At 41.9% G+C, this 24,072-nt stretch overlaps 1 protein-coding gene across 20 annotated transcripts in view; it reads left to right on the top strand.

The window, feature by feature from the left end:
- Positions 1–24,072, top strand: part of EPHA5 (EPH receptor A5) — a 226,705-nt gene that overhangs the window by 18,489 nt on the left and 184,144 nt on the right. The window contains exon 3 of one of the 20 annotated variants that reach the window (XM_075751395.1): positions 131–238. The exons of the other annotated variants lie outside the window; for them this stretch is intronic. The gene's annotated coding sequence lies outside the window, so the exon portion shown is untranslated. The remainder of the gene's footprint in view (positions 1–130; positions 239–24,072) is intronic. 20 annotated transcript variants of the gene reach the window in all.

The raw sequence follows: 24,072 nt of genomic DNA, 5'->3' as shown, positions 1-24,072 counted from the left end.
TGCGTGTGTGGGCATCGGAATAACCAGTGCCAGCTGTGCTGGCAAAGCAATGCGTTGGTGCCATGGCACACTATAAAGATCCTGGTGTCCAATTCTTTATGGAAGACTTTTCTTTTTTCAACACCTCTAGGTATTTTTCCTATGGTGTAAAGCACAGTTACTGTATATGCCAATGTCCTTATGGGAATATCAGTGGAGAAATAACTAGGCCTGAAGAGTTCAGAAGATTCCTGAGTCTGTAAGTGTAGATGAGTAAATGAAAAGCTAAATATCCTATGCATAAACCTCAGTTGTGGTGGGGTTTTTTTCATTATTTAGAGAAACCATTGTATATTTACAAGTTCAGTTTCCAAACAGCACCTGAAAGTGCACTCATGAATGCCAAATTAATGGTTACTGACTGAAAAGGGAGGATTTTTTCCTTAAATTAACTTCCACAAATAAAATTGAACCAGGCAGTTGTTTTTTGATTTTCCAGAAATCTTCTCTCAGTCTTCTTTGTTTTCATGGGACATCATGAAAATTCATGAGGATAGTCTGGTTGTCTCTTTCTTGGCCTAATATATTCACAGTATTTTACAAGTACCGAAAAAAGTCTTTCCAGACTTTCTTCTCTAACCCCCTTATCTGCTCTGCAATCAGCTATGCTGCAGTCATACTCTGTTTACTTTTATTTTTTTAAAAAAAAGATCTACCTTGTATAAATATTTTAAGTAACTCTCACTTTAGGATTTGAATTTGGAAAAGGTGGGAGCTTTAATAGAGATCAGAGATATGCAAGCTGGTTTTTTTGAGATACTCTCATACAAATTTGTACTCTCAGGATATCCTCTTAGGGGAAATTTTGGAAGGTCCCTGTATCTGTTCTGCATAGTCCCCCATCAAGGACAGGAGCAGAAATGTCATAATGTGTCACACTTTGCAACACTAGAGTGTGTAGATACAGACCATGTGCTGAATTAAGCTTTTTGATGTATGGTATTTCATTATTGCTATTAACAGTATCTTGTAAAGTCTAGTCACTTTTTCAAGTACTTGGTAGCAATTTCAGTGGTGATAATAGTTCCCACTGAGGATACGTTAGCTTTTGAAGCAGCCTTCAACTCTGCCAGTGTTGCTGCTTCTCCACTTGATTTTTTTTTTTATTTGTTATGAATCTTAAGGAAACAGTATTTTTCCTAGAAATCTGCTAGAAATAGGAGGTTGCACCAGGAGCACAGCTGCTGTTAAAGAAAGCAAGTGTTTAGTCTTTGTAGTTGTATAGGAGCGCCTGGGAGAAGTTATCTGTGTGTCACAAAGGCTCAGGCCGGTAGGTTTTGAAAACAGATTTCCATATTTATTTTAAAAACAAAACCAACCCCCACCAAAACAATGGGGGTAAGAGGTCCAGTCAAGCCAAATGAGCTTGCTTTTGGCAGATTCTTTGTAGGTGCCATAGTCTAAATTTTTGTTATAGCTGTGTGCCATGGTAGTTTTTGTCTGTTAAAGCTTTAAGACATTCCATGCTCCAGGGAGGTCCCGCTGCCCTCATTTAGCCTGTTGCTCACCTCATGTTGCTGAACACAATGGGAAAATGTGATCTGACTTGGGAAATGAAAGCAGTGGTGTATGGGAAGGAGATTGACCCTACAGTCTGGAGACAGATTAGGTTTGGAGGTAGACCTGTTTCATGGCTGTAATTCCAAATAAAGCACCGCAGCTACTTTAGTCTCCATAAGATCAGACCTTGGTCCACTGCTAAACAGCATGTACCAGCTCCTCTAGTGAGTAATGTGTTGTAGGGGAAGGTAGAGGAGCACTTTAGCCAAGGGTTGCCTCTGCAGAGCTTTGTCTAGCTAGGTGATTGGTACAGGTTTCATTTGTGTCCAGTATCTTTGCAGCCTGACTGGCCTTCATTTCCACCGTGCACGCAGAAGGTAAGAAAAATCGCCCTCTTCCATCATATGGAGTATTGAGGGACCAGTGGAAATAAATAATGCGACTGAAATATGCTGTGGCCAAGCAGGGGTTGAAACAATGTCTCCTGGTATGAAGAACCTGCTGTGGTGCAGGAGAAGGTGTTTTCTTCTTTCTGCTGCTTTGCTCTGAAGCATTAATGAATCCCGGTAGTGTGGCCTCCTGGCTGCCCCAGGAGGCCTTCCCTGGCCATGCGGGTTCAGCAGCTTGCAGCAGTGCTGCAGTCGGCTCTTAAACCTGCAGTTATATCTGTTAGAGCGTGAGCAAGGTCCTTGTGAGGTCTGCATGGCCATGGTGCTCAGAAAAGGGACTCTCCCTGCCAGTGGAGCGTGGTCAGCATGGAAATGCTGCCCCTTTCGCAGGCCAAGTCAGGAATTGATCCTGTTATTACATGCCAAAGGGACAATTTGGACTTTGCTTTGCAGCTCATGTAAGCTTACTGTAACCTGAAGGAGGTTATTGGAATTGCCAGAGGCTGTATCAGAAAAGTCTGGTCCCTCTTGTGTAGTAGGAAGCCTTCCAAGCATATCAACAAAACCAGTCAGGTTTTTTATCAAAGCCTATGCTTGTACAGCAGGTCTGCAAAGCCTGCAGTCTTTCTTACCTCCGGACTTCTTCCTGGGGTGCTGTTTAGGATTACCCAAACTGGCCACATCAGAAGTTTACTTGTGACACCAACTAGCTCTGACCTACAGAAACTGCAACAACTGCGTGCACTTGCCTGTGCTAAACATACATTTTTATCATATGGAAACAGAAGTAGGAACTTAAGCTGCAGGAGGGTTGATTTAGATTAGATGTTAGAAAGAGATTCTTTACTGTGAGGGTGGTGAGGCACTGGAACAGGTTGCCCAGAGAGGTTGTGGAGGCCCCATCCCTGGAAGTGTTCAAGGCCAGGTTGGATGAGGCTTTGGGCAACGTGGTCTAGTGGAGGGTGTCCCTGCCTGCAGCAGGGGGGGTGGAACTAGATGATCTTTGAGGTCCATTCCAACCCAAACCATTCTATGATTCTAACAATGGTAAATACTGCAAGAGAAACAGCTGGGTCAGCAATGTTTGTAGGCTGTTTTGCTTCTTCTCCTCCCTTGATTTGGCAGGAGACTCAGCATGATGCATTTTGACTCCCTGCAAAGCCATAGCAGGGGGAGAAGCTCCAAAGAGCCCTTCTAAAGCTGTGATATTCAGTCTTATTTGGTCCGGCCAAGTGAAAACACAGCCACTTCTGACAATATCCAGATAATTGCAAAAGTTGATGATTAAAATAAATGCTTTCTTTTAGCTGGCTTGATTTATTCCGCGATTATGTCTGATTTTTGTTTCAGTGGCTATAATAACACTGATTTATTTGTTTCAGGCCCTCCCTTCTTTCAGGGTTTATTTTAAAACTTATTTCTTTACAGCTAAGAAATACTCTTTTTCTGTCCAAATCAGAGTGCCACGCACCTGCTTTGTTTTTGTGTAAACGGGTCCTCTCCCATCTCCTCCACCTCCCATTGATTTCCCTGACCTTCCTGTAGCACAGAACAGGAAAGCCTCTGTGGTCCTTGGGGTATGGGCTCTGTGCTGTGTCTCATTGCACAGCTCCGTGTGCTGGCATTTTTTTTAGGCTCAGACAGGAAAATAAACATGTACTAACAAATCTTGTCCTGTGGAGATGTTCAGAATTCTTTATTCATTGCAGAAAATGAGAGAGCTAGATGACTTGTTGCACATGAACAGTAAGAGGGAAAGCGATTGCCCTGGCTTTTGGTGGTTAATAAGGCCAAATACTGAAAGTTGGGGGGTAAATTCAACCAGATAGACTCTGCAAGTTGCTTCTCACTTATGTAGGACATTGGTGGGTTTGATTTTTTTTAATTTTTTTTTTTTTTCTTGCATGCGGCATTTTTGGCTCATTCTTTTGAGGACACATACCCTAGGGTGCCTCTTTGAAGTTAAAAATAACAGCGATTTAGATTACTCAGCATGGTTCGTGAATAGATTCATGTTGCTCTCTGTCGATCCTAGTTCAGATAGAGATTTTATACAGGAATCCTGGATTGGAGGCAGTGTTTGCCCTCAGGGACAGAAATAAAATAAAGAGGGAGGGATAGGAGGTAGTAAAAGGAGAATGAGGATTCTTGGCACCATTGAGCTGTGTCATGTAGCTATGATTATAATTGGCATTTTCAGGGCAGTACTTTTGGCAGCCTGTGGTTTTTTCCTGCAAATGCTGCTGCTCGGCTGTGACCGGTGTAGAAGAGGAATCAGGGCTATGCTAACATGGCAAGAATGCAATTCATACTGCAGCAGGGAGCATGATGGAAATAAGTAATACCTGGGTAGGTGAAAAAATATATGTATTAATGACATCTTAAAAACCTGCAATTTGGCTGATTTGTTTACATTTACATGCTTTTGTGCATGCACAGGTTGGTAGGAAACATACTGCACATCTAAGTATTTGAAGTGAACTGAGAAACCCAAATGAAATTACGTGAAATTTTCTGGTATATACAGAATAAAGGAATCTTACATGAATAATTTGTGGAATGATGTTGAGTTCAATAGAATTCAAATATATGGGGGGTTTGTTTACCATTAAGATTCCTTCAGGTAAAATGCAGTATCTGTATATATGTAAACTTCTGTCTTCTGTGACCCTCCCCCTGGTTCTTCATGTGCTTACATGGTTGTTTTTGCTCATATCCCATGGGGCCACGATGACATGTTTTCTTTTGGTTATGCTGCCTGTTTTAGTGTGCCAGAGTGATTCATGCATGCTTGTATTGCATAGCATCATTATAAGAAAAGAGCTTGAGCTTTGGATCTGAAAAGATACCACAAGTTAATAATGCAGTTGTGCAGGACCCTTGTGATAATTGAACTAAACTGTGTTTTAAAGCAGTGCTGAGTTCATGTTTCAAACTCTGAGAGCTCCAGAGTGAGAATGAAGATGCTGGAGTTAACGGGAGTAGAATTTGGTCAGCTCGTTACTGTTCAAATCTGTGGATTTCCCTGGTGAGTTGGTGGCCTCACCACTGCTTGTAGAGCTGCATTTGTTTCACAGAGTTTGAATATATCAACCAAAATCTAAAGAGATCAGCTCTTCAGTGGAGAGATGCATCTTGTGTGGAAAGGCTGATGGGAGCTGGGTGTAGGGTAGAGTATTGGACTGGCCTACAACCACCTTGAGGGATGCAGGGAAAAAAGGAATAACCTCTTGCCCAGGTTGGCAATGGGTATGATAAGAAAAACAGCATTTGTTTCAGCTAAACTGATTGGGATTAAATTTGGTGGAAAATAATCTCTACTGGTGCATCTTTGGGGCAGATGTGGGTTTTTCACAGGAGGTCTCTGACAGCATGTCAAACCATCATCTCTGTTTCTCTGGACAAACAGAGTTCATTTCTTCTGAACGAACAAGCCAGGTGATCTGTTTTGGTCTTTTCCACCCCTACATCTGAAGCCCTGCTGTCTGAAAACTTGTCCTGACTCTGTCTAGAGTGATCTGTTTTTGTTTCTGAGATGTCTTTTTTTTTTTTTTTTTTTTTTTTTTTTTTTTTTTTTAATCTTGCCCTGCTTAAAAACCACATTACTGTTACCCTGTGTTTAAGATCTACTCCTGTGATGGCTGCAACAGATTAGTGATGGTATGTAGCTGCTTTTAAACCAGAGCACCTCATGCTAGACAGCAGTTCTCACTGAATAGCTTCACCATTTTATTCGTGTCCTTTCTCGGATCTTCTTTCCCAATCTGAAGTTAAATCTTTTAACTCCATTTGCGAATAGTCTTGAACTTGTCCTGGACTCCCAGCTAGCTGCCCTTTGGTTTGTACGCTGTTGACATGAATCAAGCCTTTATTCGGGAGCAGCATCTGGTGAGGCATAGGTCTTATTAAAGAAGATCTAAAATGCCTAGAGTACTCTAAGGTACTGTAAAATAAATTAATACTGGTGAGATTAAGAATAAAGCAAATCTTTATCTCAGCTAGAGCTGTATTACTGGAATAATATATTACTATCCTGGTCTTGAAAATCCACCACAGAAGAAATGAAGGCTGATCCTTCCTTATATTGTTTTGTAAATACAGTTGTCAGCATTAGGTTCCTCCACGCAGGCTCATTGGGCAAACAATAATCTCCTTTCACGCTAAAAAGTCTTTTTTTTCTCTAGTGTCTAGGAATTATGTTTGGGGATAAAAGAGCTTTGAAGAGCTTTATCTTCTAAAACCATTGTTTTCTGTTACTTGTGTGCCAATTTCAGAAGTATTGGTATCCAACAGTTAGTAGCCGTACAATTAAAATGTATAAGTGTCGTGCTGTCATGGAGAAACTGAAACTTTGCAGAATAAAGTATTACCATTACAGAATGCATATGCAACAGTCCAGAGTTTATAAAACATGCATTGGGATTTTATAGCTTATGTTGATGAATTTTTGTAGAATGTTACTTACGACTTCATATGCTAAATATATGTATCAGTGGATTACTTATCACTTAATTGCATAATGCTTTTATAAGACTTAAAATGCGTTGGCCTTGCTTTTGCCCCATTTGACAGCATATACTTTTATTCAGGTTAATGGCTTATTTGGGTAACTAAATTCAAGACTGCAGTCCTGTTTGATTTATTTAGCGTTCTTATAAATTGGTTTTCTTTTCATGTTACTCATTCAGGAAAGCCAGCTCAAAAACCATGAAATAAAATGAATGCTAACTTAAGAAAAGGAAACACATGGTAGGTTTGTCTAGAGGGAGGATATTTTAAATGCAAAACTCCTGAACATAGTGTTAAAATGGAAGCTGTTATTTTGTCTTCATGACCAATGGTTGCCTTATGTATTGCACAGTGAATGAAGACAATAAGAATTGAGGCCTTTTTTGAAGACTCATCACCTACTTTAAAACCACTAAGGAGAGCTTTTTAATTGCTGTTTTACTGCAAAGTTCTGATACGTGGCTATTCAAGAAATAGTTCAGCAGCTGAACATCAAGGGCTGTTAGAACAAACTTTCATCCATTTTTCAAGTTATTAATAGGAATGGTTCAGGATTTTCAGAGATGGAAAATGGCAGCATCACATTCTCTGTTTCCTTGTCCTGATCACAAAAAAACGGGGTGTTTTACAGTTGCTGAAGGCTATGTGCACATACGAAAGGGGAGGGTAGGACTGTGTTTTTGGCTAGTGAAAGAAAATGCCAGTATTTTAGTTGGAAGCTCTTTTTACCTCAAAATATTTTGGTTTTATAGTCTTAGTTTATCTTAAGATGTCTTCATTTGGGGACAAAAAGCATGCTGAGCTATATGATTTGGTGTGTTTGACTAAAGCAGTCAGTAATCACGAGGTTTGTCGGTTTTAATATTGAAAATACTGTGGCAAAACAGATCAGAGATCAAGTACCAGGAGTACACGTGGATGCAAATACATCCTTTTGGGGGTTGTGTGTTAAGTCTTCTCCACAGAAAAGTGGTAGCTGCTCTCACCAGCTTTCAGGCTCTTCCCAACACGAATGATAAAGCGCTGTTGAAGGGAACATGGGTGACACCTGGCTATCAGTCATCCCTGCGTTACCACTGTGACATTGTACGCTGCCAAGCTGCTGTGATTGATTGTCTGTACCCCGTGGGCTGAACAATGGCTGCTGCTTCCTCTGCCTGGTCAGAGAGTTTGGGGGGGACCCCACCCAAAAATCCTCAAATGAAAAAAAAAAAAAAAAAGGAAAAAAAAAAAAAGAAAAGACCCTGCCATCCTGCAGGGAGTTGTGAGCATTTAGGGGAGAAAGCAATTATTTTTTTCCATGTGTAATGGGAAATTACTGTTCCTTATTTCTAATTCAAGATGGTTTACTGAAAACACTTCAGTGATGTAGTAGTGGCTTAGACTTAGGAGTTAATGACGCTTGCGTGTTAGTTTGATCCTTACCTACCCCTGTATGATCTTAGTAAGGAATAATCCATGGATGAGTTGCCAGATAGTTGCAGGGGGGCAGGATCAGGTCCTGGGGGTGGGTAGGAAGCAAGTCACTGCCAAGAAGAGTGGGGTCTGTGCATCAGTATGTTGATGAAGGAGGACAAGGAATTGCCTGCTGAGCTGGGCACCTCTGGGGCAGTTCCCAGCAGAGGGGTGGTGGTGATGGTGAGGAGCAGAAGTTGCTTTCTAAAAACTGCATCTGTCAGACCAGGCTGAAACATCCCCAGCACAGCCCTTGATTTGCCTCCTTTTGCTACTTTCCAAGAAGGGAAGTATTATTAGATACCTCGTTCTTGCCAGAATGCTCTAATAAGTATTTAATTTGTGTATTCTTGCTTATGTATCTTTTGTGTTCATTACACCAGCAAGTGCCAGGCCACTACTTTGATTATATTAAATTCTTGATTTAACAAAATGAACAGTAGAAAAAACCCAAATTATTCTATTTTAAGCAAACGTGTTTAAATTGTTAGAAAAGTTATCCATTCCTAAAGCATGTTTTCACGTCAAGACTGCATCTTACTGATTTTCGTTTATATGAACTACCTGTATATTGAAACACAGAAAATAATGTCCTGTAGATCTGTTACTGTGCTGAAATAAGATAAACCAGAAGCTTGTAAAGATGTGTGCTTTCTGTGGATAGTTACCCCTCCTTGGGAAGCTTTCTTTCAGTATCAAAGATGGGAACTTTTGGCTCTGAAGGGGAGGAAGGACTGAGCCTTTATGCTGCAAAAATTCTCATTTGACCCCAGCAAAAATATTGTGGGGCAAGTGACCTGGCCCTCGTCTTCAAAGGTCTTCCTATAACAGCAATGATTCTTCCCGTAATATTGACAGTCCATAATGCTGTGCAGAAGATGCAGTTGGCAGGAGAAGATAGCGCGGAGTATTTCTTAATGTGATTTGAGATGTTGGTGTACACGGTTAATCCATTTGCAGTTCTGTTCTGCTTGCAAAAAAGAGCTGCAGGCTTGGTGTTATTCTTGTTCAAGTCATCCCCTCCCCTGCCTTGCCTTTGGCTATGAGCTAAACCAAGAACTGGTGAATGAGGACAGGGTGGGAGAGGAGGTGATGATTTGTAACTTAAATATTTTACTTAAAGTGATCTTCCAGAATTAATTGATTTTTTTTAGGTGTTTCAGTTCCTCTGTGATGCAGATGTGCCGCTCGTAGGGAGCGGTCCTGCTAGGATGCTATCCCCAAGACCCAGCTGCACGTAGCAGGTACCAAGTGAGGTGGGGAAAATTGTCTGTTTCTGAAAAGGATGACTTAGATTTGCTATTTTTTCCTTCCGCCGTTTAGAAAAGCTACTACGTTCTGCCTGTGCTGGCAGCCTTTTTCATTGGGACCTAAATTTTTGTTTTGGGGGGGTAGGGGGGAGATGGGTGGCGTGTCTTTCATATTTTGCCTGCAAACTCCAGTTACAGCACTGATGATGTGATTCTCCTGGTTTCCTGCTGGAGCCAGGGCGTCGTTCATGAAGTTTTGTCAGTCAAAGTTGAGGGCGATCAAAATAACTTGTGCTCTGTATGATGTCTGCTCAGCATTGCCTGCTCCTGGTTCAGCCAACAGTAAAGGATAGTAACAAGGTGGCATTTCGTCTTCTGTTCAGAATGCTTGAGGATGTTAAGTTTTGTTTTATTTTAGCTTTATTTTCTTCCAAAATTGGGAATATTCACACTTGAGAGCTTTAGCTTGGTTTCAAACCTCCAAACTCTTTGACTGGGCAGCTGTTGTAGCTCCTTGCAAGACGTAATTTTAAGCACTGCTACAAATTGTAGGGCATGCACTGACTGTCTTAGTTGATTGCAATGCAAATGTATAGTAAGCCCGTAAATCGTAGCCAGCGTTGTGATTACAAATCATTACAATAATGCAAGATTATTCAGTTTGTCACAAATCCTTCTAGACTACACAATTAAAGTCGTAACCACAAGTATAATCCTGTGAGATAAAGTCACTTCATTACACAATCTCCTTCTGGTTTACTGTTTGCTTTATTTTGATGCCAGATTGAATAACCGAATGTTCCTGTGTAGTTAACTTCAATAGCAGCATATCTGCTTTTTGTGTCGCTGCTAATTCTGGAGTTTATTTTACATCCCTTAAAAATATGGGTATTGATGAATACAATATTTAGGCAAAGCCCTGATGATTTCAGTTCTAGTGCTGGGAAAATCAACCTAAAAATGATGAAGTTTTAGAAAAGAATTGCTGGTTGTGTCAATCAGTATAGATGTCTTGTCAGATAATCAGAAAATAAATGAGTTTGTCATTGATGTGTGGTGTTAGGTGATGGGGAAGGTGACTGCAAGCAGGTTGGTGCCTCCCTGCAAAAGGAGTGCTGCAGAATTACAGCGAGGCAGAGTACAGCTGCTGAACAAGAACAAAATGAATAGTTGACTTGGAAACGGATTTCAGACCAAATCAAACCTTTTTGCACAGTTTCAGATATCCATCTCCTTTTTTGTGTCGTACTTACTGTCTTCTCCTGATGTTGGATGTCGTGATGCTTCCAGTGCAAAGGAAACTGCAGTGGGCTAAGAAGTGACTTGTGCCCGTCGGCCAGAGCCCAATGACTCCGTGTGTCAGAGTAATTCTGATAAATATCCAGACTGAGATAATCAAAACCCGTCAGGGGATTTGGTTGTTGTCCTACGTATTAATTTTATTGATAATTGAATATCTGTGCCGATTACGCAGGCTGTAAGCTCAGCTTCCCAAGCCCTGTATATTCAATTTCAAAATGCTCCTCATTCAGAGTCTGGTATATTTAACTCAGAGGGGTGGTCTTGATGTGGACAGGCTGTACAGATGGGCAGGAGCTACTGTGTCCTTTGGAGTTGCAGTAACTAAGCCTGGCAGAGCCTGCTTCTCAGAGCTGTAGAAGTGTATTGAACTGGCAAATGTCTTTAACCCCCAGGGGATTTGGTTATGATGCTGCCTCCATAATGTTTGTAAAAGGCTTTTGCTGTGAAGGTGTTGGAGAGAAAGCAGGGAATCTTGAGCAACCCTTGCTGGGTGTTTGCAAAGCTATTTTGTTTGATGCCACTAGCCCAGGTAAACCTTCTGGACTCCTCTCTTCCCTGCCCCTTTTGAGCAGAGCACTTCTTCTGCTTGCCGGGTTAGCTCTGCCAGGGCTAACTTGGGGTGTTTTCCCCCAGCGCTGCTGTTTGCAGAGGCTGAGCTCGCTGAAGCTGGATGTGCAGAAGTCCCTGCGCATCTCTCCAGGTGTTGCAGAGGGTCTTTGGCAGAAGCCAGAATCTGTGTTGAGCTTTTTCGTATGAGAGGGGCTTTTCCCAGATAAATTCCCTGGTGCATTTGTCCCTGTTGGAAGACCACGTAGTGTCGCCACTCATCAAGGATAAAGCAAGCAACTGAGACCCAAAATGCATCCTAGAGCCATAGGTGTCCTGTGTTTTCTTAAACTGGGAATGAGCTTAACTTAGCAGTCTTGATTATCGCCTTTAAAAAACCAGACTTTCCCTTCCTTTTTTCTAACTTTTGTTTTGTCTGTTCAAAAATAAAGCAGGAAAGAGAGAAAATAGAGTGAAAACAAATTTTTTCACACACAATGCTGTGACCAAAGCTATTACTTGGCAAATTTCCTTTCTTCTCTGCTCTGCACAGCTTTAAATCTGAGAACTGAACTATTTTTCTCCCATATTACAGTAAATACATAAGTAATCAAAATGATATTAAGAAAGTTAGGCAACACCCCACTGTTCAAATATGCTAATTGCAAATCATTGACATTCTAGACATGCTGTTTCTTACTGAGTTATAGTTTCCTTGCTGGTGGAGTAAAATAATCAATTGAAAAAAAGCACAATATTATAGTATTTGCTAGTTCTCGTTATTTAAAAATAAGAACAGATTTGTGAATGTGTGAGCTGAAGGTAATGGTGTTGTAGCCTCATAGGATTTAAGGCCAGTGGGGTTGTTAACATTATGTACTTGAATCTCCTGTGCTCCTGTGGTACGTACAGCGTAGAAACTTGTTCAGGGGTCCTTGCAGCAGGTCTGGAACCTTGATTAGACCTACAGTGCATCTTCTGGAGAGGAGATTCTTCCTTGTACGATGAGCCCACCATATCCCTTTGTAGCTTGTGCCAACAGCAAGCTGTCCTTGTTGTAAGACAAACTAATCTTTCTAGCCTGAATTGGTCAAACTTCAGTTCTCAGTCAATGGATCTTGCTATACCTCTTCTTGCTAACTTTACAAGTATGTACTAGAAATCCCTCTCCTGCCTGCACCTCATTTCAGGCAAATAGAGGCCACAAGCCAGTTAGCCACATCCCAGCCTTCTCTCAATTATTTTTTTTTTTTAAAACAGATTTTTTGTGCTGTCAAGTAGGTTTTTGATCTCAAGTAGCTATGGACTCTCCTTTCTTGGATCTTTACAGTTTGTCCTAGCTGAAGTGTTGCCATTTGAAATGAAAGTGGCTTTCTGGAGGCAGTCTTAGTAAAGTGTTCCATTACATTTTTGTTTGCTGTGTGAGGCAAATGGATCACGAAGAGAAGAAAATCATCCTTGTGATGGAAGACAGGTAGAAGTGAAGGTGCAACTTTAGTGGCTGCTCAGCTGGATGCTGGGGCAGGGAGGAGTTTGGGGTACAGCACCAGATGTATCTATGACTTGAAACTGTGCTAGAGCTGTGCTGAAGCCTCTGCCATCAGTTGACCTGGGTGCTTGGATATTTGGTAAGGGGAGTCCATGGGAAATGGATGTGCTGCTACGTGAATGCAGGATGTACATTTTTTCTGTGGGGAAGACAGGTTCCTGTTACTTGGGAAGATAAAACCTTGCAGCCTTCTAAAGCCCTAGGAAAGGTAGGATTCAGTCCTGGCTCAGTGTCAGCTTTTGTGCAAGTAAAGACTTCACGTCTGTGAAGCCAAATACCTTGCTGCATCCCAGGACTCTGCATGTTTGAGTGGAGGAGACTGCACTGAAATCACCTGTGTGCTTGGATTGCCTGTCTCTGACTGCGTCAGTCCACACAAATATGAAAATTCCCTTTTTGTGTGTATGAGTGGTAGAGTTCTTTAGATCTGGTCCTATGTGACTCGCACGGAAGGCTAGGGGAAGCTATGGAGATGCAACAACAGGTTTTTGTGTCTTTCCCCTAAATGGCTTATTCCTTTACTTAATATGAAATTTCCTTCACTGCTTACTGTTTTAAGTTTCTTTGCACACAATAATTTATGGATGAGAGCACACATTATTAGAAAGCTTTATGTATTATCTACTATGGGGGCAACTTTTCAACATCAGAGTGCCATTTCTTCGACTGTCTTAACTTCCAGTGGGTATGTGTTTTGGTAAGAAGAATGATGTCAATTAACCACATAACCTGTAGAAGTGCTGTTTCCTACGCTAATTAGTTCTTCCTCTGAGAACTGTACTTTTATTTTGCAAAGTGCATTTATTCTTTTCCTTTCAAACTTCAACACTTTTTGTGAAACACACATCCATGCTGAAAGAGTCTGAAGCTGAAGAGACAAAGATTGAAAGGGGATTGATTTCATGGTTTAACTGCTAAATAATGATAAAACTGGGTTTGTGATTTCATGTTTGTGTGAAGTGGTCAGTCAGTCCATTTTGTAAGAGTAAGTGTAAGGCCTAGAAGAATAGGGATGGATAAATAGTCATCTGTAGTGTCTGTGCCGAGTAATGCCTTTCTTCCTGGAAACTCCTGAAGATCATTTAAAACCTTTTTTTTTTTTTTTTTTTTAAAAACCAGAAATTCAGGCCACAGACAAGGAAAATGCTGTTCGAATGTAATTCGGCTGTGTTATGTCCATAAGCCGCACAAAACTGAGAGAAGCTTGCATTCAGTGATGGCTCTGCTGTGCAAGTCTCTCTTCTGTACGCGAGGCCAGGGGAGGTCCTTGCTTGTGGTTTTATGACTGGCCCTGGGCTGCTTTCCTAGCCATGGCTTGTTGATATTCAGTTGGTTCTTCAGTGGCTGTCAGATGCTGGAAGAGACCGTGAAGTAGCAGGAGGTTGCAGATGAGGAAAAATAGCCTATGAAGTATGGAACCTTTCCAGAAATGTATCTTCTGAGATGGTTAGGATATAGGACATTCATCATAAACAAATGAGCACATCTGTGTTTCTTCAGTTCCAGATTTAAAGAAGCATCGAGGTCCAGGTTGCATTTCTGTCCGACAGATTTACATCCTTATAATTCTGGTGCCATATTTAAATAGTAACATAAACCTGACAGGGTGGGAATTAAATCCCATAGAATAAAAAAGTAACTAAAAGTTGCATTATGTTGTAGAATAAGCATAACAAGCATCCACATGTATAATTTATTACCTATAGTGGGTAAGTACTTAACAGTCATAATAAACTCATTCCATTCATTCATTTTTAGATCTTAGCATACCGATTCAGACCTTAACTGAAAGTGAATATACAATCAATGTGAGGCTTTTTATGCTGGTTTAATAATGTAGGCCTGCCGAGGATCTTTAATTAAATAATTATTCTTTGTTCAATCAGGATAGATTGCTTCACTATAGGGATTGCAGGCAAGAACATGCAAAATCCACCCTGAACTGATCACGTTATAGCTGCTTACTGTAATCCTGTGTAAGTGATAGTCTTTGTCACACAAAGCAGTGAGAACAACCCAAAAACCAGGAAAAAAACTGTAGTCAGATATTAAAAATGTAATGCCTAATTCTGAGGTGATCAAAGAAAAGCAGGCTAAGACCCAATTTGGTGGTGCTGCGAGCAAAGTTACAGCTGTCTGACAAACGGGAAAAGTGGATTTTCTACAGGGTTCAGCTTCAACAGCTTGCTTTGTTTCTGGTGACAGTTGTAAGGTGCTCGGCATGTAGGGAATCAGAAAATCTGGATTTCAGGTTTTCTTACTGGTAACCTCCTGTATTCAAGAGGTGGCAAATGAAGCCGTTAGGAGGAGGTGCAATAAATTGCATGGTGTATGTGCCTGCTGTGCATGTCAGTTCCCATAAGAGGGTCTGCGCAGGCTGAGCAGCCGTCTCATTTCTTCTATCTGAGTGTATTGGAAATGCAAAAAAAATCAGTTTGGCGTGGGGGCTGCTGCTTGTAGCATTGCACAAGGCTGACTTCGGATGGCCCCTGCTGCCATGGCATGTCATTAATGCAGCTCACGGCGGCTGGACTGAGAGGGCTTCAGTGTTTATTAGGGGAATATAATCATTTAAGCTTGAATAACTTCGAAGCTCTAATGTGCCTGTTTGGCCAACAGAAATGAGATGTAAATTTGTGCTGAATAGCCACTGATTACAGAAAGATGATTAATGCAAGATTTAAAATTGATTTATGGGTGCAGTTGTCAAGGCCTAAGCCATGAATGTAATAATATCTCTATGAAAAGCTTTGGGTAGATTAGAGACCAGGGAGCAGGGACAAAATAATGCATTTGCTGGAGGGTCTGATAACGGTGTATGGGCTGCCTGTAATCTAGTCAAATTTAGTATATGCCTGAGAGGTTAGGCTTTGCCAGCACAGCACATGGATAACTGTGTCACTTTGCCTGAAATACTAGAAAACTGAGAAATTTAATCTGTTTTGTTTTCCATTAAATGCAATTTTTGATCAAGTATTTTTTCTCTTTTACTGGAAACTCGTAAAAAAGTGTTTCCTCACTTTCAGGAAACTATAGATAGTCGATGACAATGATAAAATTAAGGATTTAGTTTTTTGCATATTTTCACTGTTGTGGGCATTAAAAATAAGCCAAATGCTTTGTGTTATTCAAATTGTAGTAAGCACTTAAATCAAAATTTATTTAGGGCTCCTATTTAAATATTAGGACAACATTAAAGTAACAAGCAAATCGTCCTTTCTTGCTGGTTTCGAAAACTGTTCTGTGAACCTCTTGGTATCATCAGATGATGAGTAAAGTGAATGGTATCCAAAAAGCTTTGAAAATCCAGGCATTTGGTTATAAACCTAAAATGTATTTCGTACTGTGAGTCCTCTGAAAATCTGGCTCTGTCAGTCTTCCAGTGTTAAATTGTGTGGTGTCAACACTGTTTATGGCATTTGTTAAATTGTTCTGCAATGAGTGTTACATTAAGCAGTGAAAAATGATTTAATGGTATTGTGTTTCTTCATTGCCTCTTTCATGCTCATCTCTGTTGTCTTACCCTCAATTGCTGGAATGTGGTTTGAAATGGATGTTTTAATTCAGATATACAGAGAATTTCAAACCTTTAAAAAAAAGAAGAAATAAAATTGGGGGCGGGGGGGAGGGAGGCAGGGTTTGCAAATAACACATGGCTTTGTTCTGGGAAGGGGTCAGAGCACTCCCTGATTAGGCATGCTGGAGAGAGGCTGATGCTCCTTTTCATTTCAGTTGTGCTAACCTCCAGCTGGGTTCTCCTTCTATTTGGATACTGGTCCTGACATTGGTCATTGATCATGCAAATGATTGAAGTCTGAGCAAAACTTCTGTCCCATTTTAATTTTTTTCCATTGCATCTTGATGTGCAGCAATGAAAAGTCTAGGTGACTTTGTCCTGATGTTTCTTCATTCTTCAACAGCTTGAATCGTGCAAGTCTCTGAACAGATAATATAGTTCATCATAAGCATGTACTGCAAGTAATTTTTAAGGTTTTAATTGCTCTTCTTTCTTACAGGCTTGCTGGGGTGGGACTTGGTTTAGCAAATTACTGCTTGTGTTTTGAGATGTTATCTCAGCTTTACAGAATTCTGCATTATTTCTTGTCTTGTCAGTAGAACACAGCAATCCAGGAATTGTCAAAACTTTTGCATTATATTACACCTGGGGAGTTTTACTCAGAAGTCTCCTGCACAGCCTGCTGCAGAAATAGAAGACGTGGCAGCAAACTTTACATGCATATTGCAAATACAAAATAATGTTGAAGAATTGTTCAAGTAACAAATTCAAATGTTTAAACAATAGAAGCTGATGATTATGAAGTTCTCCATGTAACTTTAAGTAATTTCTGATATGTCGTCACATCTAGCACTTCTTGAGAGGAGCAGTCATGCTTAGTCTCACAGTTTCAGTGTGGGTCTTTGCTATTTGGTTTTTCCCCTCAGCTCTGAGCAGTGTGACTGTGTGAGAACCTTGGCATTACTTCATGGAGGAGGATGATTTTTAGCAGTCCCGATTGCGCACAGGACTTCACTTTTCTGCCTCAGTCTTCACCGGCAAGTGCTCTAGGTCACAGAAGGCAAAGGCAGGGACTGGGAGAATGCAGAACTGCCCACTGTAGGAGAAGATCAGGTTCGAGAATAACTAAGGAACCTGAAGGTGCACAAGTCCAGGGGACCTGATGAGTTGCATCCGTGGGTCTTGAGGGAACTGGCGGATGAAGTGGCCAGGCCACTCTCCATCATATTTGAGAAGTCCTGGCAGTCCGGCAAAGTTCCCACTGACTGGAAGAGGGGGAACATAACCCCCATTTTTAAGAAGGGTAAAAAGGAAGACCCAGGGAACTACAGGCTGGTCAGTCTCACCTCCGTGCCTGGCAAGATTATGGAGCAGACCCTCCTGGAGACTATGCTCAGGCACATGGAAGATAAGGAGGTGATCGGTGACAGCCAACACAGCTTCACTAAGGGCAAATCGTGCCTGACAAACTTGGTGGCCTTCTATGATGGGGTTACAGAATTGGTGGATAAGGGAAGGGCAGCTGACATCATCTACCTGGACTTGTGCAAGGCATTTAACACTGCCCTGCACGACATCCTTGTCTCTAAATTGGAGAGACATGGATTTGATGGATGGACCACTCAGTGGATAAGGAACTGGCTGGATGGTTGCACTCAAAGAGTTGTGGTCAATGGCTCAATGTCCAAGTGGAGAACGGTGACGAGTGGCGTTCCTCAGGGGTCGGTACTGGGACCGGCGCTGTTTAACATCTTTGTTGGTGACACGGGCAGCGGGATCGAGTGCACCCTCAGCAAGTTTGCCGACGACACCAAGCTGCGTGGTGTGGTCGACACGCTGGAGGGAAGGGATGCCATCCAGAGGGACCTTGACAGGCTGGAGAGGTGGGCCCGTGCAAACCACATGAAGTTCAACAAGGCCAAGTGCAAGGTCCTGCATGCGGGTTGGTGCAATCCCAAGCACGACTACAGGCTGGGCGAGGAATGGATTGAAAGCAGCCCCGAGGAGAAGGACTTGTGGGTATTGATTGATGAGAAGCTCAACAGGAGCCGGCAGTGTGCGCTTGCAGCCCAGAAAGCCAGCTGTGTCCTGGGCTGCATCAAAAGAGGCGTGACCAGCAGGTTGAGGGAGGTGATCCTGCCCCTCTACTCCACTCTTGTGACACCCCATCTGGAATACTGCGTCCAGCTCTGGAGGCCCCAGTACAGGAGAGACATGGAGCTGTTGGAGAGAGTCCAGAGGAGGGCCACGAAGCTGATCAGAGGGCTGGAGCACCTCTCCTATGAGGACAGGCTGAGAGAGTTGGGCTTGTTCAGCCTGGAGAAAAGGCGGCTCTGGGGAGATCTAATTGCAGCTTTCCAGTACCTGAAGGGGCCTAGAGGAAAGATGGTGAGGGACTGTTTATCAGGGAGTGTAGTGACAGGACAAGGGGTAATGGGTTTAAGCTGAAGGAGGGTCGATTTAGATTAGATGTGAGGAAGAAATTCTTTCCTGTGAGGGTGGTGAGGCACTGGAACAGGTTGCCCAAAGAGGCTGTGGATGTTCAAGGCCAGGTTGGATGGGGCTTTGGGCAACGTGGTCTAGTGGAGGGTGTCCCTGCCCGCAGCAGGGGGGTTGGAACTGGATGATCTTTGAGACCCCTTCCAACCCAAACCATTCTATGATTCTATGAAAGCTTGACCTGGGTGGAATTAAAAAGATCCCAAACCCTGTAAGATACAGAAGTATCCACAGAGATGCTTAAGTTCTCACTACTAAAAATTGTTTTTCATTTTTAAAGCTGATTGCTGCTGATGAGTTGTTTTGAGTGTTGGAGTTTGCAATTGGCAGCAATACAGTTGGGATGGAGCATGATAGTGCTGTGAACATTCACCCAACTAATTTCCAGTGTAGTTCTGTTTAATAGTGGAGATCAAACATTAATCATTCCCCCATCTTTGCTAATCCCTCTCCTGCTCTCTGTCACATTGCAAGGCACTACATAAAACCTTAGAATGAATTTGAGCGTTGTTAAATCTTGGTGCAGTGGTGAGTAGCCTTTAATATGGAGTAAGGCCCTTTTTCTCCTCTTAACACCTTTGCTGCCCACATGTTTAAAGAGGTTGTTCAGAAGCATGTGTCTGGCTGTTCCTTTAATGTTGGTGCAGTGAGAATTTACTCCTTAAGCATGTACTTGGGGTTTTTTGGGAGGGGGGGTTGGGGAGGGGTTGGCACAGTAATGGAAGTGACTTTTTAAGTCTGTTTTCTGCTACACAAATATCACGTGGGATAGCAGGTAATATGTGAGTGTTTGGTTAATACAGAGATAGAGGAAAAAACTTCAGTAGTCAGATGTGACATGTCTCTAAAAGATGCTTAAAACTTCTAGTTTATACCTCTTTGCAATTTAATTCCCCAATTTATGTTTTAGTTTATTAAAAATAATCCTTAGCTTCTGGCTGGGAAATGTCCTGTAATGAGTGAGGAAACTCACATTTACTTCAGGTAATTAACTTCAGGATATTGCGAGGCTGTGTGTTAACTGGATTGTGCAGCTTAGTGGCCAAAGAAGAGTGGCATTGTAAGAAACAGCAAAAAAAAGGCAATCCAATACTAAAATGAGAAGTGTAGCCCAAAAGTTGTGGTATTCTTACTTGTTTTTATGTATTTTCCTAGTTGCACAAATTGAGGGGAATGTGCCAAACCACCAGAAGATGTTAAGTTCCTTCTTTGGAAACTCAGCTTTTAAAATTAATTTAATTATACCAGATTTCTGTCTGAGTAGGGAGATTAATCAGATCCTCTGTATCCTCTGTGTCTGTTATCCATTATGTTTTTTGCTTGACTAGTAACTGCTGTCAGTAGGAATATATGTCTGTATGTATAAATGTCTTGGTCATAAAATTGCCATCCAAATGAGGCTTGAGCCTTGGGTGGGGAAAGTATCAGATGTATGGAAATGGTAAGATTCTGGGTGGTTACAAATGCTTCTGGTATTTAAAGGTTTTAATAAACACTGGGCTGAATATTGTTTGTATTGAACTCACTGCAATTTCCTTCTGATGCTAGCTCCTGCCCTTAAAATGAGCTCCAAACCCCCCAAAAACAGGCTGAGGCTGTGCAGGAATCTCTTCACCTTTTGCATTATAAAAGTGGATGTTGGTATTGGAAAAGAAAAGTTTGTACAAGTAATTAGGTTGCGTTGGTCGTTTTTTTTTTTTTAATTTGTTTTGGTACCTGAAATTAAAAGAAATGTTTGAGGCTGAAAGAACTAGTTTGGGTTACTCTAGAACAGTTTTCATATTTATTTCTTTTTTTCTGCTCTGTATTGTGTTTAAATTCAGGAAGAGAAGGCAGTAAACACATGGCTTGGGAGGCTGTCAAAAATGGTTTTCCCTTTTACTCTGCTCCCTCTCCTCTCATTTCCTAACTTGATCCAAGTACATGAATTGCTTTGGTTTCCTGGTTATTTTTATTTCAAATTTGCGATTTACTGGAAAAAGTCACGTGGCTGTGGTTGGTGTCCTTCCACTGCCTGGTTAGTGCAGGGCAGGAGAGGGGATGCCGCGGGGCTGTCCCAGTGAGCAAGCATCCTACCCCGAAGCAGAATTTCAACTTTGAGCCTGAGTTGTTGCACTGGCACAAATGCTATAAAATTGTTGCCTGAAAGCTCTGTTTTAAACAGCATCCAGTGACCTGGCAGTGGTGGAAGAGAGCTGGGCAAAGCCGTTTTGCCTTCTATTCTGTCTGAAGGTGTCATGTACCGGGCACCATTTATCCTGTAGATCTTGAGCTGCTTGCCATGTCCCTGCTCTGCTCCTGGCACTGCTCCTCCATTGGGAAGAGCAGACTTGCAAATTTGCAGCATTGTGTCAGGTTACTGCATTTTTCTTCTGCTTGAGAGTGGTTTGGATCATTGTCTCGTTCTGTGAGAAGGGATCAGGCTTCCCAAGTGCTCCATCAGATACTGGTGGACTCTGCCAGGATCGGTAGGTCATATAGGTTATACATACACGTATTGCCAATGCCAGCGTTCAAATCAAAACTGTTTTACTGCTGCCAGTCCTGAGGTCAGCATCACTTTAGAGAGGGGTACAAATAAGGTGACTTTGGGATACTTTCTACTTTGTGTTCTTGTTCTTTGAGTGAGCAATGCCTTTTTTCTTTTAATGAAGACCGAAACACCGCTAGCAAAAGCAAAGACTCTCCTTTAATCATAAAGATCCAGAGCTGAAAATCTGAGCAATGCTGTGCATCGCAGGGTGTGTTGATAAAACTGGCAATATTGGTGGCAGGCCTTGCAGTAGCAGAATTTTGGGACTGGTGTGTCTAAGTGGTGTTTTGCCACAGGCAAGATGGTGACACCGTCAGCCTTATTTTACAGCTAGCACAGCCTTGCAAAACCTTCTGCAGTGCAGAAAAAAAGATATGTAGTGCTCTGCCTGCCTTTCACTGGAGATTTAGCCTTATGTGACCTCACTGAAGTCACTGAAACTGCGCATAGGAGAGCTGGCTGCTTATTTGCTTTAACTTTGCAATGTGATAGCAGGTGGAAAGCTGGCAGGCAGCTTAAAAAAAAAAAGCAACCAAGTTTTAGGGTTTTGTGATGGAAGAAGAGCAGCAAAGGGAGGGAAGGAGCAGGCTGGGAGATAAAGTTGAGTAGTGGAAGGGGATGTGCGTGTGGGAGCTGAGCTGGAAGCTATTGATTGGCAGCCAGGTCTTAACATCAGCTGCATAAAAGGAAATCGAAGAGACTGCCCAAATATTACCAGGATGAAAGGCAGGATAAATAGCACAGAGCTGAACGCTGGGCTGGTCTGTCCTTCTGGAAGGGCGGCAGGTCTCCCCTTCTAACTTGGCATAGGGATTGCATAGCCCCACGCCATGCTCTCCTCTGCACCAGTGAGTACTTGTGCGGTGTTTGACAGCAGAATTTTTGGGTACCATTACCCTCCTCTGTCTGTGGGAAAGTGTGTGGAATATGTCGGATGCTTCCACACATTCAAATCCTGGGATCTGAGATCTATGCCAGGCTTGCCTTTCTCCAATAGAAAGAAAAGTGAAAATGCATAAATCCTTTTCCAATTTTACATCTTTGATCAGGTATTTGCTGGCACAACATGCATATGTTGCAGAGCTCCGCGTGGGTGGGGTGGAAAGTGAAATGGGAGAGGATGATGCCTCTTGTACCCAGGGAACTTGTGAAATAGGTAGTGGGAACAGAGGCTGGTTGCACAGCCCTTGGAGGGAGGGAGTCCTGCTGGGAAGGTTCCAGGTAAGTCTTAGGAACCCCTTTGCTTAGTGCTCTTAAGCTCCCTTTCCCTCTTAAGATTCCTAGGATTTTGCTAAATGCCTAATTTCTTTTTCAGTGGTGCTAAGATGTGTAGAGTTAGTGAAGAGGCTTGAAATTTCCACACCACCTTTAGTGGCCGCTAAAGAGAGTGAGTTACTGAAGACCAGTAACAAAAGTTCTCCTTGCAAAAAAAAAAAAAAAAAAAAAAATCCCCAAAACCAAATAAACAAAAGCTCTGAAATTTTCATCCCTGCTGTCAGTATTTGTTTTTGGGGCAGCAGCCTTTTGCTGTGCCGTGGTAGCAAATTGCAGTCCTGGAATCCTGGAGATTAGAAACAAACCTGAGTAGCAGACAGCTGGTGAATGTGTTTTAAAATTGTCCGTTTAACACAAGGCCGCTCCACTTTATGTTTTTTTAGTTCTTATATTTTTAGTTAGATGTGTGATATCTTTGGCCTTTCTATAGGCAGACAGCCTGCATGAATTCCATGCTTCCTATTGATGGAGCTGAGTGCAATCTTTAGCTTCTGTTAACTTGCCAGCAGTAGTGTACTGGAAATTTCTGATTCAGAAATAGGTCTTCTATAAATGATTTAACATCAGGCCATTGAAATGCATTTGTGTTTTCCTTCTTAGGGCTATTAAAGATGTAGAGAAAACATTTAGCACCAAATTAATGGTTGCATTTTTGTTTTAATCCTGCATATGGGGTTGATTTATATCTCAAAAATATGTGCTGCAGAGAGGAATTACAATATTACACAATTTTTTGGTTGTACTTAATTTTTTTATGCCAATATTTTCAGCTAGATGCTGTCTATTTTAATGTGGTGTGGTTTTTTTTCATTAACCATAAGGTTCTGCATTTCATCCTCTAGTTTGTATTCCTTTGTTGGTTGAAATACTTGTCTGAGGTCTATAGTGATTGGGAAGCTGGGACCAGGCTGAAGGTGCAGGGGCTCTTAGCCCCATCCCCTTCTCATGGAGGGATGAAAGAGCAGAAGGGTGGCAGGCTGCGTGCAGTCTCTGGGGAGAGGCAGACGCAGCTGAAGAGAAAGAAATGGCACACTCCTGCATGCAGATAGGAGAGAAGAAGATGGGATTAAATGACAGAGCAGAGATTTTGCACAATAGTGGCTGCTCTGATAAAATCTGGTTGGCTTTCCCTTGAGGATTATAGAGAGATAAGCAGCCTTAGCTCATTAGCACCTCCCTTTCCTCTTGTTCTCTGATGATTGCTTTAGGTTTGATGGCAGGTGGTGATGGCAGGACTTGCTCTGATCCGGGGTGCGGTTCTGGAAATGCAGCACATCCTGAAGCCTGAGATGTTAGGTCATGTGCCATTTCTTGCAGCTGAGGTTAGATTCTAGCGCAGTTGATGTATTTATGCTTGGACCTTCCTCCTCACAGTGTTTAGTGCTCTTGGTGCATGAAAGCAACCATTAGAATAACTGGATTTAGTTTTTGAACAAATGCGCTTTCTTATACTCACTCCCACTAACACAACTCCTGGGGCAGCGATGGAAACGCGCTTAGCTTCGTAACCCTGGAGAGCATAATGGTTGGGTCTTTGAAAATCGATATGGCAAGAATTAAAAAACAGAAATGATGTTTTCAGATATGTTTTCAAGTTAGGTCACTAATGATATTACTGCAACATCACAATCACTGCAAACATCAGTTCTCTGAAAGAAATACACATTAAATGCTCCCTAAATATTGTATAGAGTTACCCTGTGTACCTT

Source organism: Balearica regulorum, chromosome 4 (assembly GCF_011004875.1).
Source record: "Balearica regulorum gibbericeps isolate bBalReg1 chromosome 4, bBalReg1.pri, whole genome shotgun sequence".
Lineage (NCBI taxonomy): Eukaryota > Metazoa > Chordata > Aves > Gruiformes > Gruidae > Balearica > Balearica regulorum.
The sequence above is the reverse complement of the archived record's forward strand: the minus strand, read 5'-3'. Positions and strand labels throughout refer to the sequence as shown.